Genomic DNA, 10,474 nt, shown 5'->3' with positions numbered 1-10,474 from the left:
TCCCGGAACAGGGCCGAAGAACAGACTATACGTCCCACCAGAAGCCAGAGCTGCCGTTCTGGACTTCTGTCACGGGTCCAAGGACCGTGGCAGTGGTCCGGCAGCGCTTCTGGTGGGCGTCCCTGGAGACTGATGTCCGGGCTTACATCCAGGCCTGCACCACCTGCGCCAGGGGCAAGGCTGACCACCAGAAGGCACAGGGACCTCTACAGCCACTTCCTGTGCCTCACCGCCCCTGGTCCCACATCGGTCTGGATTTTGTCACGGGCCTCCCGCCGTCCCGGGGACACACCACCATACTCACGATAGTGGACCGTTTCTCCAAGGCAGCCCACTTCGTGGCCCTCCCGAAGCTCCCGTCGGCCCAGGAGACGGCGGATCTCCTCGTCCACCATGTTGTCCGGCTGCATGGGATACCAACAGACATCGTTTCGGATCGCGGTCCCCAGTTATCCTCGCAGGTGTGGAGAAGTTTCTGCTGGGAACTGGGGGCCACTGTAAGCCTCTCATCTGGGTATCACCCGCAGACTAACGGACAGGTCGAACGGGCCAACCAGGAGTTGGAGCAGGCCCTCAGGTGCACGACCTCCGCACACCCGACGGCTTGGAGTGAACATCTGGCCTGGATCGACTACGCTCATAACAGCCAGGTGTCCTCTGCCACCGGCCTCTCCCCATTCGAGGTGTGTCTGGGGTACCAGCCCCCTTTGTTTCCTTTGGTGGAGGGAGAGGTCGGTGTGCCCTCGGTCCAGGCCCACCTGCGGAGATGCCGTCGGGTGTGGCGCACCGCCTGTTCGGCCTTGTTGAGGGCCCGGATGAGGGCTAAAGCCCATGCAGACCATCGACGGTCCCCGGCCCCCACTTACCAGCCCGGGCAGGAGGTGTGGCTTTCCACCAAGGACATTCCACTCCAGGTCGAGTCCCCCAAGTTGAAAGACCGATTCATTGGACCCTTCCCCATCCTCAAGGTCCTCAGTCCTACCGCAGTGAGGCTCCAACTCCCGGCCTCACTGCGGATCCATCCGGTCTTTCATGTCTCCAGGATAAAACCGCATCACACCTCGCCCCTCTGTGCACCCGGTCTAGCGCCGCCTCCTGCGCGTATTATCGATGGGGAGCTGGCTTGGACAGTTCGCCGGCTCTTGGACGTCCGTCGAATGGGCCGGGGTTTCCAGTATTTGGTGGACTGGGAGGGGTATGGACCCGAAGAACGCTCCTGGGTGAAGAGGAGCTTCATCCTGGACCCGGCCCTCCTGGCCGATTTCTATCATCGCCACCCGGACAAGCCTGGTCGGGCGCCAGGAGGCGCCCGTTGAGGGGGGGGGTCCTGTTGTGTGGGCCGCTGAAGAGGAGGTACTGCTGGCCCACCACCAGAAGGCGCCCTGCCTGAAGTGCGGGCTTCAGGCACGAGAGGGCGCTGCCGCCTCAGGAACAAGCCGTGGTGACAGCTGTCACCCATCATCCGTGACAGCTGTCACTAATCATCACATCTGGTATAAAAGCAGGAAGACACCTCCACCAAACTGCCGAGATATCATCTTCATCTGGAGGTAATACTCTCAGCCTTTTGTGATTTATAAATCTGTTATTGTGAGTGTTTGCAGGAGAACCGGTCGTTTTTACGGAGGCTGTGCAAGACGGCGCTCCTTTTCATCTGAGACCGCTGCAACGTGTTGAGTTAGAGGTGGAGGTGGCATTCCCACCATTGTTACTGGGTGTTCACACACCCACCCTTTGACTGTCTTTTGCTTTCTGCCAGCAGTACCAGATCCGACACGCCGGGAAGGTGGCCACCTGGGGACTCCGGGACTTGGCGGCTCCAGTATTCCTCGGGTTCAGGTGGCGGTGGAAATCGTGTGGTTCCGGTTCGTTTCCAGACGGGCGTCTCCTATCGTCGAGCCTGCCCACACGACACCTTTATTAATTGACTGTTGCACATTCTGAATCTGCTGTGTTTGGTTGTGACATTCACAACAGTAAAGTGTTATAATTTGTCTCCTTCCATTGTCCGTTCATTTACGCCCCCTGTTGTGGGTCCGTGTCACTACACTTTCCCAACACAAACAGGTTGCAATTAATTAATACAGGTAAAGAGTGCAGAATAAGAGGGCTTCTTAAAGAAAAAATAACAGGTTTGTGAGAGCCAGAATTCTTGCTGGTTGGTAGGGGAACAAATACTTATTTGCAGCAGTAACATACAAATAATTAAAAAAATCAGACATTGTGATTTCCAGATATTTTTTTAGATTATGTCTCTCACAGTGGACATGCACCTAAGATGAAAATTTCAGACCCCTCCATGATTTCTAAGTGGGAGAACTTGCAAAACCGCAGGGTGTTCAAATATTTATTTTCCTCACTGTACCCATAGTATTCACACTAGATCAATACACAAGTACATGTGCAGATCCCCAAGACAAACAGGGCAGACAACATAACCTAGACTACAAAGAATACCCCTGGGTTAATATTGCACTGGATTTATAGTTGGTTCAAAAGCAGGATTGACTGGTATACAAAAGAGTGTTTAAATCTAATACATTTGAAAGAGGACTCTGAAATGTCTGCCTGAAGGCATAAGGTGGTATTCTCTATATAAGACATGTAAGGAGTCCGCAGAAATTTTCCTGTCTAATCTAAGCATACTCTTGCCATGGGCTTCCTGAAAAGATCGATCCACAGGTAGCCCACTGATTTTTGAACAGATTTTAATTTGGTTGTGTAGCACGTTCGCACCTACGGTCAATTTAATGTTTCCAGTTCACCAAACCTGCATGTCTTCAGAGGTGGGAGGACACTAGAGCACCTGGAGGGAACCCACGTGAACATGCAAGAGAACATTCAAATCCCAGGTGGGAAGTGATTCCATGACCTCGCTATGAGGAAACAGTGCTAACCACTAAGTCACCGTACCACCCCGTTACATTTCATTAATTTTATTTTATTTTTTTACAAGATTCACAATTAACAGAACTAAATTTAGTGGAATTTATTGCTTTGCTAGTTTTCATAGCTCATAGGTAATCTGCAAACAAAAAAGTTAGCTTTGCTAATTAGCTGTTAGCTAATGAGTTGAAGTGTGCCTGCCAATGTCACGTGTTAAATCTGAGTTAAATGTGTTAAATGTGTTTAGAGGTGATTTACCTGATATTTATGTAAAGAAGAATTATGATTTTTTACTTTTTAATTTTTTGGTAAATATACTCAACAAAAATATAAACGCAACACTTTTGGTTTTGCTCCCATTTTGTATGAGATGAACTCAAAGATCTAAAACTTTTTCCACATACACAATATCACCATTTCCCTCAAATATTGTTCACAAACCAGTCTAAATCTGTGATAGTGAGCACTTCTCCTTTGCTGAGATAATCCATCCCACCTCACAGGTGTGCCATATCAAGATGCTGATTAGACACCATGATTAGTGCACAGGTGTGCCTTAGACTGTCCACAATAAAAGGCCACTCTGAAAGGTGCAGTCTTATCACACAGCACAATGCCACAGATGTCGAAGATTTGAGGGAGCGTGCATTTGGCATGCTGACAGCAGGAATGTCAACCAGAGCTGTTGCTCGTGTATTGAATGTTCATTTCTTTACCATAAGCCGTCTCCAAAGGCGTTTCAGAGAATTTGGCAGTACATCCAACCAGCCTCACAACCGCAGACCACGTGTAACCACACCAGCCCAGGACCTCCACATCCAGCATGTTCACCTCCAAGATCTTCTGAGACCAGCCACTCGGACAGCTGCTGAAACAATCGGTTTGCATAAACAAAGAATTTCTGCACAAACTGTCAGAAACCATCTCAGGGAAGCTCATCTGCATGCTCGTCATCCTCATCGGGGTCTCGACCTGACTCCAGTTCGTCGTCGTAACCGACTTGAGTGGGCTAATGCACTAAAGCCAGAGATTCATATCAACTGAAATGACTGTGCAAAATTGATGTAGTGATTGTTGAATTAACATTTTCATTGTTATTTTTGTGAAATACATAAATGTTTCAAAAGAATTTTTGTTTTGCCTGACTTTTGGGTAATTTGCTGACTCCATTTCAACCGGTTCAAATAAAGACAGAGGAGGCAATTAAGATATGATAAAGTGTCAAATTTAAACAAAGCAAGACTGAACCCATGCCATTTGGGTTTTTGAGATTTGTGGGACAATTTGTCTTCATAGTCTTCATCATCCTTCCATAACATCACACAGGAGCAGACAGTTCTTAATGAAGACTACCACTTAAACGCAAGGGCAATATGGACTCGAACCTGTGTCGCTAAGCCCAACCACAAAGTTATCCAACATCTTCGCAAGGTGTAAATTACAGAAACAAGTTTAATCTCAATCCATGAAGAGTTTGTCTGCATACATAAAGTATCAGGGACTCTGCCCCCGTTGGACAAAATTAGAAGGGAAATGCACACAATAGAAAGATGTTTGAGGTCTTAGTGTACCAGGTTTCACCTTGACACACAAGTCTTTGTCAAGATATTGTGTACGCAATGTTTCAGTAAAGTTTGGTCATATGTTTCACAAATCTTTTTTTGTGCACGTGTTGTAATTATGACTCGACATGTGATTCCCTATTTGAGTCCTCCCCACTTTGACCACCACTCCACAGACACTGATGTGGTCCACGATCCCTATTTCAGTCTACACTCATCTATCATCATCTGCAAATCAGCTGTTCCCAGAATGTCTGGTTTAGTCCTGTTGGGGGTTGCCTCCTTTGCCTCCTTGACTTCTTCTTCAGTTTGATCCATCCGTGTGATGCTATACAGAGTCCACATGTGTGCTCAATGAACATGTAGTCCCATTTTCCTGCGTGGATTAATGCAAACCCTCAGAAAAATGACAAATGGATCACAAGGATGAGAAACTTTATCAACCTGGTTTACCTGCTTGTCACTGACGCATACTCTTATTCCACTTTTCACTCAGGCTATTGACATTCACGATCAGTACGCTGACACTGCACGTGAGGCCATGCACACCTATAATCACTTACAGTCAGCCCTGATTATAAAGTACCTACATCTAAATGAAGGTACGTTGAAGTAAATTGTACTGCATACTGCAGGGGATGTGTTCAGGGCATACACTGGTCATTACATCCTCCACACCACGGAACCTCCCTAAATCCTGATTAGCAGCCACATAGTCAGACCAACGGTCCATCACCACCTCCTAAAATTAACCATCCAGCTGCTGCAGCCAGGTGACAAGTGGGCGTGTCTTTGACCTCTTCCAATTGCCATGTGGCTAAAATATTATAGCTGATGTTTAACCTCAACGCACATATTAAACCCCATCTGACTCTCAGTTAGTAACCATTTGTTTGAGGTAAACTCAGCCCAACGGTGCCCAAGGATCCTCCGGAGAGACTTCACACCAAAGATATACGACAGCAATGAACTTTATTTTTTAGTTCTTGTACACTCGCTTTGTTTTTTGTCACAAACAGTAAAAATAGTCCAGCAGTAGCTACAGCGAGGGGGCGCATCCTCCAATCTCCAACCAGTGCTATTATTATCAAACCCAAAGTACTGCATATGTGTGTGTGTGTGTGTGTCTTTATAATTACACTGAGGGAAGCCAGAGGGCAGAGCTGCCTTTACATTAAGAACATCTGGAAAAGAGAACTCCAACATACTCTGAAGGCACTTTTACTCTTAGAACAAAAAATGTTGTGTAAAATGGGACGAATTTAGTCAAATATCAGTGAAAAACACCATTCTAAATCAGTACACGACTGGGAATAAAGACATTAATTCAGTTAAAAGTTCCTGTCAGGCGTTTAATGTGTGCTGATGTGTGGGAGGCAAGAACAGCAGAAAAAAATAAAAATGAAGACGACCACTGTCAACAACAGCAGCCAAAGAACAACAGTGTTATTTTGGTTATTACTGGCATTATAGTTAATATGATTAAGGTGTCACAAGAAAATGAATCTGTCTCTATGATGTCATAAAGGCAGTTTCCAACAGGGTTTTTACTGACCATATCTCCACATTATTTTTGAGTTTTTACATGGATGATGGAAATCAGGAGCAGGTGTGGTTGTCAGTGATGGACAGTCTCCACACACACACACACACACACACACACACACACACACACACACACACACACACACACACACACACACACACACACACACACACACACTGAAAAAAGAGAATGTTTGAACCAACTTAACAAAGTGTTACAATTTGTAAAAACCTGAATGAATTAAGTTGTGTGAACTTAGGTTTGTAAGTTAGAGTTGATTTAACTTTCAAACTTAAGTTCAAACAACTTAATTCATTCAGGTTTGTACAAACTGTAACACTTTTTAAAGTTGGTTCAAACATTCTCTTTTTTTAGTGCACACACACACACACACACACACACACACACACACACACACACACACACACACACACACACACACACACACACACACACACACACACACACACACACACACACACACACACACACACAGACATTTAGCCTGCACGCTTCTCTTTCAGTTCTGTAAGTCCAACACCTGTACCTGACATGTGACTCAACATTATGCAAATTAATTCTTCCTGATGTAGTGATACCATATCATATGGTTCTGTCTTGCCTTGATTAATTTTGTTCCACCGTGATTAATTAAAGTAAAATAAGTATGGCCTTAGTTTGACCTTTATTGGTCCCTCAAAGTTAAAGGTCATATGACTATTAGGAAAAATGATCTATTGTTGTGGAAAAATGTTCCCTATCATGTTGACACGGTGAAATGAACAATTTAAGTCTCCCGATGGTCTTTTGATGATTTATTCAAGCTTGACGTCCCCCACTGGTCCCATACAGTAGCAGTCTGCCCCCCAGGAAAGCCAGACAGGCAAACTCCGAGAGCATAACCCGGTCCAGGGGTGTGGTTACAAGCACTGAGGTCAGAGGGGCATAATGTTAGCAGTTTCAGTTGAAAGCAAAATAACAACATTGCTGATAACTACTGTCTGGAACAAATGTCTTGGCCAAGCACGCAAGGTTGTTCCACGCAGATAAAGCACTGTTTAGCTGGTGGCTTTATACAAGGGCCTAGAAATGAAGCTTTATGAAACAAAGGCATTTGTAAGATATCCTAAGCATCTTTAAGATTTCCTTTTACAATATGACTTCATATTATATATTAGTGGTGGAGTCATACAAGTGTATTTAATTTGTTATTTAACCTTTATATAACCATGTTAGTCCTATTGAGATCAAGATTTCTTTTGCAAAGGACATCTGGGCAATTATAAAGTTTTAAATTCACCGAACCTGCATGTCCTTAAACGTGGGATGAAACCGCAGCATTTGAAGGAAAACCACGCAAACACGGGCGGAACATAGCATCCACCCATATCTTATTATTTCCTCAAAATATCTATCTTGTTATGCGTCGACGCGGGTTGAGGAGCGGACCTGCGTCTGACAGAACCCAGCGGTACAAATAACCAGAAGGCGGTTCCCAACAGAAACAATTTATTTTTCACCTGTGCTTATAAATGTAAAACATAAAAAAACGTCCCTCTGGTGGAGTGATAAGTAACATAAAAAAACGTCCCTCTGGTGGAGTGATAAGTGACACGTTCTCCAGTGCCCGTAAGGATAAAAACCCGGCGCTCCTGGACTCACTAGCACCGCCAAACACCCCCCAGGTGGACACGACGAACCGATTCTCTGTGGAGTAAAGAGAAGGTGAGGTGAGTCAGCAGATACAACTCTATCTTTCGCATAACACACGCTATCAGCAACACACTTAGGTCAATGTTTCTTTTTAACTTTATGCACATGAGCAGCCTCTCACAACCAGTGGAGGATCACTTATCCTGCACGCCACCGCAGTGAGAAGCAAGCTGCACAATTCTCTTCACAGTCTCAGTTTACTGTGTAACAAAACACCAAGATACTATCAACAATTACTTAATCACTTAATTACCTTTAGCGTGTGCTGACAGCATGTGTCCTCACCCTTCCCTGCTTCACGGGCTCGATATGTCAAACCAGGCACGGTCCTCAGCGTCTCACAAACGAACGTTACAAGGTCGAGTTCCCGGCAGTTCTGCTCAAATCACACATGACTTACATGCAGAACGCCATCCAATTATCTGCTCCAGCTGCAAGTCTTCAAGGCCGCACGTGAGCCCCTGCCACAGGTGTTCCACATGACACTAATAAGGGTGAGGACTCTTCAGCCAGCACTTTCTCCACAGACAAATCAGCCCTCATGCCACCTGGAGAGCAAAGAAAAGAAAAGAACACCAACACAACCAGCCACGCCCCCCCAACACACAACATATCTATCTATCTATCTATCTATCTATCTATCTATCTATCTATCTATCTATCTATCTATCTATCTATCTATCTATCTATCTATCTATCTATCTATCTATCTATCTATCTATCTATCTATCTATCTATCTATCTATCTATCTATCTATCTATCTATCTATCTATCTATCTATCTATCTATCTATATACAGTAGTGTTCAGAATAATAGTAGTGCTATGTGACTAAAAAGATTAATCCAGGTGTTGAGTATATTTCTTATTGTTACATTGGAAACAAGGTACCAGTAGATTCAGTAGATTCTCACAAATCCAACAAGACCAAGCATTCATGATATGCACACTCTTAAGGCTATGAAATTGGGCTATTAGTAAAAAAAAGTAGAAAAGGGGGTGTTCACAATAATAGTAGCATCTGCTGTTGACGCTACAAACTCAAAACTGTTATGTTCAAACTGCTTTTTTTAGCAATCCTGTGAATCACTAAACCAGTATTTAGTTGTATAGCCACAGTTTTTCATGATTTCTTCACATCTGTGATGCATTAATTTTGTTGGTTTGGAACCAAGATTTTGCACATTTACTAGTGTGCTTGGGGTCATTGTCTTGTTGAAACACCCATTTCAAGGGCATGTCCTCTTCAGCATAAGGCAACATGACCTCTTCAAGTATTTTGACATATCCAAACTGATCCATGATACTTGGTATGCGATATATATAGGCCCAACACCATAGTAGGAGAAACTTGCCCATATCATGATGCTTGCACCACCATGCTTCACTGTCTTCACTGTGAACTGTGGCTTGAATTCAGAGTTTGGGGGTCGTCTCACAAACTGTCTGCGGCCCTTGGACCCAAAAAGAACAATTTTACTCTCATCAGTCCACAAAATATTCCTCCATTTCTCTTTAGGCCAGTTGATGTGTTCTTTGGCAAATTGTAACCACTTCTGCACATGTCTTTTATTTAACAGAGGGACTTTGCGGGGGATTCTTGCAAATAAATTAGCTTCACACAGGCATCTTCTAACTGTCACAGCACTTACAGGTAACTCCAGACTGTCTTTGATCATCCTGGAGCTGATCAATGGGTGAGCCTTTGCCATTCTGGTTATTCTTCTATCCATTTTGATGGTTGTTTTCTGTTTTCTTCCACGCGTCTCTGGTTTTTTTTGTCCATTTTAAAGCATTTTAGATAATTGTAGATGAACAGCCTACAATTTTTTGCACCTGTGTATAGGTTTTCCCTTCTCCAATCAACTTTTTAATCAAACTACGCTGTTCTTCTGAACAATGTCTTGAACGTCCCATTTTCCTCAGGCTTTCAAAGAGAAAAGTATGTTCAACAGGTGCTGGCTTCATCCTTAAATAGGGGACACCTGATTCACACCTGTTTGTTCCACAAAATTGACGAACTCACTGACTGAATGCCACACTACTATTATTGTGAACACCCCCTTTTCTACTTTTTTTTTCTAATAGCCCATTGTCATAGACTTAAGAGTGTGCATATCATGAATGCTTGGTCTTGTTGGATTTGTGAGAATCTACTGAATCTACTGGTACCTTGTTTCCCATGTAACAATAAGAAATATACTCAAAACCTGGATTAATCTTTTTAGTCACTTAGCACTACTATTATTCTGAACACTACTGTATACACGTATGTATATAAATTTTTTTCCCAAAGTTAAATCACTCTGTCTTGGCTGACCCTCAGTTGTTTCACCACATTTGTCCTAACTGGATCAAAGTACAATATCAAGAGGACAGAGAATAAAATATCTATATAATTATTATTTTTCAGGAGATCTTGAAATATTTAAAATACACTGAGTCAGTGTGTCCATACTGACAAAATGTTGGATAATTCTCAACATACATATAGGGTCAATAAATCATAGTTTGTCTTTTGTTCCTGTTTTTTTTTTTAAATCAATAAGACCTGAGCGAAGTTGTCAGAAACAGGAAGAAGCTTTTTTCTTTCTTTCTTATGCTGCCTGACACTTTCTAACCACAAGCTGGTGAAACAGAATAAACATCAAAAACAAGACTTGTGCTCATAAAGTCTGTCTCTGTGGTTCATCTCGGTGTGTGTGTGTGTGTGTGTGTGTGTGTGTGTGTGTGTGTGTGTGTGTGTGTGTGTGTGTGTGTGTGTGTG

The sequence above is a fragment of the Thalassophryne amazonica genome, chromosome 17 (assembly GCF_902500255.1).
Source record: "Thalassophryne amazonica chromosome 17, fThaAma1.1, whole genome shotgun sequence".
Classification (NCBI taxonomy): Eukaryota; Metazoa; Chordata; class Actinopteri; order Batrachoidiformes; family Batrachoididae; genus Thalassophryne; species Thalassophryne amazonica.
Note: the sequence above shows the minus strand (reverse complement) of the source record.